Below are 8297 nucleotides of genomic sequence, written 5' to 3'. Positions count from 1 at the left end.
AGTCATGTTCCCTATAACCCTGCCCACCCAATAAATACATGCATTGGTCCTTGCAGCTGTCTCAGTCATCAGTTGTACCTAAGCACGTCTCAAACACACACTCATGTGGCCATTACTCCTGACTAGCGGTAGGACTAACTGATTAAAGCTGATAACTATGGACATCATTTGCATTCTCTTATTACATAAAACCACAATTTGTCTCACCCACCCCATCAGCCACAAAGTCCCTCGACTACAGTGGTTCTGCACTTTGTAGTCATAAAGTTTCAGCCAACAAAGCTGAGTCCTGGGCAATATCATATTCACCAAATGTAGCCTGTAGAGAAATAGTACTACTGCGAATTCTTTTTTCCTTTTTTTTCTGACATTCAGGAGCATGCCTTTAAATTGTAGGATGTCTGGGGTATTCATATCGTCTTTTTCATTGTACAAAGCCAAGCAAATGGCTGTCATTCAATACATACATTAATACACACAGTGGAATTCATGTTTCCCTTGCTTTGCAGCTGGGAGTTTTGAAGTATGTAGGTGCTCAGTAGGAGTGAAGAGTTGCGACTGGAAAGAGTTGTTTCTTTTACATATCAGTCACAGTGGACTACAGATTTCAAGAAATAAATGCTCTTATAAACAACAGTATTTGTAAATGGACAAGGGAAAAAACACTTGTGTATGACATGTCAAAACAGTTTACAAAGTCAAGCAGTTTTGGTTACCTGGACTTGTTTTCCACATAATGCTTGGAAAAGACATTGAAAACAAATGGCAGCATTCAGTAATGAAACCACATATTACTGAAAGCTGGCTTGATTTTCAAGCATAAACCAGTTATACAAGGTTATCATCATGGCAAGCTTTACTGTAATCTCAGCAGAACATTATAATTTTTTGTTCTATTTCAGGGCTTTTGGCTTGGTTGATCATTGTGTAGGACTCTGTTTCATACCACTCAGGGCAGGGACAAGCACTGACTGAGTTTGTTTGGATTTAGTGTGAAAATAAATATTCATGAGCTGTACTCCAAACCAAACCCACTCTTGCAGCTAACTCTTGGAGTGAAAACAAAAGTGAAAATAGAAGGCATGCTATGTAAGGCTGCAGAAGCTTATGAGATACTGCAGAGTGATTGCTTGTAAAAAAATGAGCTTTTTCTTTTCTCCTTCTAGAAACACTGTGATCACACAGCAACATCTTTTTAGAGAGCTCCACCATAGAAATAATGAAGGTGGGCTGGCATGTGGGTTAAGGTGGAGAGAAGAGATTTATAGTTGTAGAATGTCACTTCTTTTTAAGTAGTTTCAGTACAACTGTCAGTCATTTTTTAAACATTGTGATGTGTTTAGTATCATCAATATTTCCTTCTCAGGTCTTCAGTAATCAAAAAACAGTTGCAATTGTTTAGTTATGTGCTGTGTTCATTAGGCTCCAGTTTTAAAAAAGCACATTAACAAAGACATTGTTTTTTTCTCTTTTTCTATCGTTTCACTAGTTTTTTGAAGAGATTCACTGTCTTGGTGTACCAGGGAATAGGGGAACAGAGAACAGGCAGTGACTCTCAACTGTGTCCTCTGTATGTGAGCAGCTTGGCCACATTCAGAGTCTATCAAACTCTTGGAATTAAATATTGCTACAGGAAGCCAGGAAGAGATTCAGAAATGGAATGACATAAACGTACTGCCAGATGATACAGACCACTTTAGTAGCTGCATGCTAGACAAGCTGTCAGAAACATAGTTGCTCTCAAAAACACAGCAATATAAACATATATATATTATATTTACATATATATTATATGAATATATATATAAAGAGCTGCTGTAAAAAATTTGCATACAGTTCTGAGCTCCTTTATTTCCTGAGTCTCCCTCTCCAGGGAAATAGGAAATAAGCATGAAAATGGAAGTCTTGTTCCCAGCACATGTAATAATCTCAAATATTTGTAGCATTTTCTATGCAGGTTTGCTGATCTTCAGGACATGCTACACAGTACAGATTTTTAGGAGGGCTGACCACAAAGCACAAGTCAGGGTTTGAGAGGAAAGTGGAGAGAAAGTGGGTTTGTTTTTTGCATCATTGATGAGTTAAATGCTGTGTATGTGTATGAGGAAGAGAAGAAGGGCTCACCATTGTATCAGATGAAGTTTCCTATGCTGGACCTGAAGTTCAGCAAAGTACTTAAGCACATGTCTTGTGTTAGTCACAGGTCATCCCATTAGGATTATGGCCTTATTGTATTTTCAGGCAACTACCAGAGGTAGTAAAAAGGATATACTTCATTTTAAAAGTTTAAATAAAAATATTTAAAGATCAGTGCTGTGTATTTTGCATATGAGTGTTTTACAAGTACTGAAAAACTTAATAATTGAAGCTCTGGCTATTCCTATGTTAAGAAGGCTCTTCCTTTTTCCTTCAGAGAAGAATTAATTTACTGGAGAACAGAATTATTGTCAAAACATGATGTATTCAAAGCAAATGTTTTGAAGGCATGTGCCATTTTAGTCAGATAAAAACACATCTTCCCCCAATGGAAAGAAGTCTCTTTGTGTGCATTTACAATAGCTTTTCTCTGCCAAACATGTTTTTTTGAATTATTGCTACAGTTAATTCTCTTTTATTTTTTGGAAATTTTATATTGACAAGCCAAGGAATTAAAGTCAATGTGACATACCCCACCAGTGGTAAGCCATTTCTTTGGAGCTGTCTGAGGCTTCTTGTTTAATATTTTCACTTCATTCTGATCTGTCTGTTTATCCTAATCTTTCTACTTTACATTTTACTGGATTGTAGAGAAGGGAGATTTTTGTGAGAGAGAAGGCTGCCTTTATCATCTTGCACAGCAGTGGTCTTGAAATCACCAGTGCAGTTCTTCTGTACAGAGATGATTTTGATGCCAGTAAATCAGAAGAAAACTCTTCAAGTTTTAGAATTGTGTACATGAGCAAGTTGCCTTGAAGGCTCCTGAAGAATGAACAACTGGCAAGTAATACCAATTTATTACTGAGTTTCATGCAAGAATGGAAGATGGGTTTGACAGGTTATGCAAAAGTATATACAGTGTAGTGCTGTTGGTGGGAAAGCAAGGCATGAGGTCTTTATAAATTGTCTAGGTTCTCATGTCATTTCTCTTGTAGAAAATCTTAGGAGAAAAATTCAAACTGCAGATGTTATTTTATCCTTCACACAAGGATTACTTAGAAAGTTTTTCCTTTTCCTCTGCAGATTACAGTTTTGTGGAATCCTGTAACAACTACCATCGTAATTATTCAAACAAGTACAGAGCAAGGAGTGCTCTTAATTTGGTGAAGGGCTTGATGCCAAATGAGATATTTTGCAGCCTTAAGAACTTTTAGAGTTGAATACTGTAATTTTTTTCTTGTAAAAAGCCAATTCTTCCCTCCATCTGGTTTTACCTAATGAAGCATCACCAGCTGTGACTGTGTTACTTTTGATTTAAATGACAAGGGGCTCCTTGTGGGAGTCCAGCTTTCTCTGGTGTGGCTCTGCAACAGAACTGCAGGCTAACTTAAGATATTCTTTTGTTAATTAAAAACTGCAGTAAAGTGACAAATCATTTTATTTTCTTACAGGTCAAATCCCAGAACAACAAAAAAAGCTGTTGTTGTTAACAACAGGCATATAAGGCTCAAGTAATGCTGCTAAACTGCTAAGGTTCTGAACACAAGAGCTAGTGTCTTTCTGACTGGCTTTATTTTTATGCATTGTATAGCTCACTTGTACACTGCCAATGTGTAGCAAAGTAAATTACTGCAATTTAATAACTTCACTAGACATTGATGGGGTATTAAAGTAGCAATAGGCCTCGGTAAATAATTTACAAGGAATAATTTATTTGTGAATTTAGCTTTTCTCCTTGTTCAGGAAATGTCTGTGGTTTTTTATATGCTTGTTAGTTAGTCCAGTGCTCATTGTGCACAGTTTTATCTGGTAAATAGTTCCTGTGTCTCTTCTGGAGTCTACTTGCACCTGAAATGAATGACTTTCAGCTAAGAAACAAGCAGTGTTAGTGATTTAACCTGTCTGTGCAACAATCCACAGATGAATTTTCCAAGAAAGTTACTGTGAACATTGCTGGGTTAACGCAAATCTTAGCAATAAACATTTGACCTGAAATACTCTTAGTAGTCCCAAAAACGTTCAGGAAAGATCTACTATCTGCATAGTTCTAGTCAGTGATAGCAGTTACAACACATCCAGTTTTATAGCTCTTTTAAAAATTTGAAATTACTTAGGATTCCTTGTATTTGACAGTTTATACAGTAGAGATGACTTTTCCTGATATATCTGGTAGGTGGTCTGATAAGTAAATCAGACTGCACCAGTATGCGTTACAATCTTGTAATGTAAATGTAGGCCTTGATTGAATGTAGAGACAAAATATAAAAAGATCAGTAGCTTTTTCTGTTACATCCAATACTTAGAAACTTGGATGTGAAAGCAACAACAGCCACATGTACTGTTAACTCTAAAATTCAGCAGATGTCTACATCCTTATAGAATGATGGCTGTTTTCCTCATGGAAGTAAAATTTCCATCAACATTGCTGAAGTCATTGACAGCTTAGCCTGGATATTGAGCACAGGAGCAGATCCTGTGGGATGATTCTGTCAGTTTAGTAAAAGTGTTGTGTAAATACTCACAGAGTGCAGACTAGACCCATAAAGTTAATAGAACCAATAATTCTGCAGACTGTAAATTGTACGAGTAAGCATTTGCAGGATTGAGCACTTCATTATGAATTTAGCAAATTTCAGTATCTTGTTTTAAAGAATTTCTAGTAACCAGGAAACTTACAGTTAAAATCAGTGCATATTTCATTAGCCAAACTTCAGTTATTGGAAACTCTTAAGCTAACTCTTTGTTAGCTTAAACAGGGACCTGTCCACTATAGATCATAACTTCAAAATTCCTTTAGTTAACTAAATTACATTCATTTCTCTTTTGGGACAATCAGTAAATGAGATTATGAGATTCAATAAATGGAATATCTTGTTTTCCAAATTGTAACTTGTTCTATTATTTCAGGAAGCTATTCTTCAGTATTCCACAGGCAATAGCTTTATTCTGTCTCTTCTCATGTATTTAGACTGCACAGATAATTAAAAGGCTTTGGGGTTTATCTGTTGTACAAATAAAAGAAGTGAAGTATATCCTTATAAGATAAATTCTTTTGCTTTCAGACAAATTAGGAAATTATGCAAATGCCTATAACCATGTCATTTAAAATATTTTTTCTGTGATATGTTGGTTTTCCTTCATTGGAATAAAATTTTGCATGGTTTGCTTTGTTTTGTGCAAGACAAACCTCAAACATGAAAAGGTGACTGAAAGTGTTACCTATCTGGGCCATACTGACACTGAGGTTTAGCTTACCTAGTTTTGGTAAGGAAAAGCTAATATCACAATGCTTCTCATAAAATTCCAATAGTTTTACTGCTACATCTAATGCCTAGTGTACCTGACTCCATTTGACAGGTGACACAGGTATCTACCTGTGAAAACACTGATTATAGCAGTCATACCCCAAATTCTTCATACTATAAATCAATTCACATTCATTCTTTGCAACACCTACTGCAGTTAGTCACTGGAGAAAGTTGTAGCAGAAATTCTATCCAAGAGGCGAAGTTGAAATGCAGAAGATGTAGTAGAGATTTCATTGAGGAAAAAAAGTTGAAATGAATTTGCTTGGCTAAGGAAGCACGTGCTGCTATTTGGTTACCTTATTTTCACTCTGAGTCATCTATTTTCTCTGCTTCAGGCAGCAATTCACATTTTTAGAATTTCTCTTCACTGCTTGCAGGCTGCTTTCCTAAAAACGTTACCACTTACATCAATTTTATGTAGCTTCAATAGGCTGAAACTTGAACTCACCTAGATTCTTGATGCTGTTGTGCTTTTTTTCACAGTCATGTCAAAATGAGCTTCCAGAAGTCTACCTTCAAGTTGAATTACTTTGATCTGAAGAAATGCAATCTTCTGTTATTTGCACATTTTGAGAATTCTTGCAAGCTGGTAGATTGGTTCCATATGTAATATCCTTCTAAAGTTTCTATAGGAAATACCAGTTTCCTCACTATGTAGCTGTAGAACATCATAAAAGAAGAATAGATTCAGGAAACAAGCATTCGGATCCTGATTCATATAATCTTTTTTTAAATTCATTTAAACCTTGGGCATGTTTGACAGTGCTTCTTTTGGACAGTGTCTTCCTTCTCTCTCTTATCTTAATGGAAAAGCTGGCCTTGAAAAAATGTTCATCAAAACATGGAAATACCATTTGTGCTGAGGTAGGTTCAAAATCCATAGTAGCAATTATTTAGACAAGAAAGTAAGGATGACACAATTTTTATGATGGGAAAGTTTAACGATTCCTGGTAATGTCTAAAGTCTTTCCAAGTATAGAAGGAGTTGCTGGAATTATGGGAATGCAGTTACTCTTATTGGTTAAAATACGTTTGCAAATGACAGTAGAAATAATAGGCTTTCTCTGTTAAACAGTTTTGCCCATTTTGTTCTGGTATCAGCATTACTTTTGGTCCCTCTAGCAAAAGACTTGCAGTAACATTCAGCAGGGATTTCTGGTCTTTAGATTTGTCATTTTTTTCTAAATTAACACCTTCCAGGGAAAGACTTTTGGCATAAAGGGAATGCTACATGATGCATAAGATGGAGAAAAGTCATTTTTGGCATCAAAGTGCCTGCTTAAAAAACTTTAAATGTTCCAGTATCTTAGAGAAAACAAGGGGATTTGAACTGTTCTTTGTGTTTTGATTTGTACCTAATTCAAACTGTTAGACTGGATTCCTCATTTCCTCACATTTCCTCTGACCCTAGCACATACAATTAGACTCTGAATTTTAATTTAGTGTTTCTGCACTATAAATCTTTAACATTAATGGATCATTCTCTAGTAACCTCTTGGCTTTGAATCTTTCATACCTTCGTGGTACAGTAGGGTTTATGTTTTTAAATATTTTCTGTATGTCTTTAAAAACTAGAACCTTTTCTAATATAAGACTAAGATTTTCACATAAGCCCATGATTCTAGAAAGCATGCTTTTAAATAATACTAGATTAGTGTTAAGCCATGATAGTTTGTTAATTTCTCATCCTATACTTTGTTCCTAAGCCTCTGTTCCTTCATTTTCATTTTTTTCTGTAAAATCTAGAAGGCTCAAGGATTCTCTGGAAGAATTATACAATTGTTTGACTTAAAACATCCTAAATTAGGAACAAAGCTTATAAAAATCATTCTTTAATTCCAACACAGAGTTTTGATAACTTGGGTTTTTTTTTTAAAGTCATGTGGTATTTCATCTTTCTCTCAGCCAATGAGACCTCAATTTTTAGGCAGAAAAGTTATATTGAAATAAGGTAAATGAAGGACAAATCTTAGAACATAATTTCCAGAAGTATAGGAACTGAAATGACAATAGATAGAGTTTAGAATGGAATTTTCCCTAAGTCATTTTCAGATGTGGAGACAAAACTGTGCAGCGCAATAAAATCAAACAGAGAAAAAGAGGCAGCTCGAAGAGATGCAGCAGCATAAATACAAAGAACAGGGGCAGGCATTATTCAGGTTTTTATTTGAAGTAGTGTCAGATGAAGAACTTCTTTTCAATGGTCCCATTTAATGCCAAAATCAAATATGGCGCTAGCCTGCAAATGGAATCATAAATATTAAAATGTGATGTGTGATATGTGTGCTGATGATCTGTGGTACTAGCTTGATGAGAAATAAATCATCTACTCTTGGCAAATTATCTTTCTTCTGCAGAAAATACCTTTCCTTTAATGTTCTGGGTTTTTATTTCCTTCTTGGAAATCTCAGAACATCTGAGAAGATTTTTTGTTTGTTTTCTGTTTCTAAGTAAGTGACTCAAACTCATACAAAATGAGTCATTTTATGTTAAAACCCCTTCTGCATAGCATTTTACAAAGCTACTGCTCATGGTGTATTTTATATAAGGAGCTGTAATGTTAAGTTGATGGTATATTGACAAATTACAGCTGAGTGTAGAAGACTCATTGGAATTCTTAGGTCTGAAGGTGAAGATTTGTGGGGAGAAAATTAGAGGGAGAAAAATAAAACTTCTTTGAGTTTCTTGTACTATGTACCTTCTTTTAAGATGCTGTACTACGTGCAATATTAGCACTATACTAGTAGAATCACAGAATTGTAGAATAATTGAGATAGGAAGGGACCTCAGAAGGTCTGTAGCCCAACCGCCTGCTAAAAGCAGGGTCAGCTCTGATATCAGACCAGGCTGCTC

This window comes from Apteryx mantelli, chromosome Z (genome assembly GCF_036417845.1).
Source record: "Apteryx mantelli isolate bAptMan1 chromosome Z, bAptMan1.hap1, whole genome shotgun sequence".
Taxonomy (NCBI): domain Eukaryota; kingdom Metazoa; phylum Chordata; class Aves; order Apterygiformes; family Apterygidae; genus Apteryx; species Apteryx mantelli.
The sequence above is the reverse complement of the archived record's forward strand: the minus strand, read 5'-3'. Positions refer to the sequence as shown.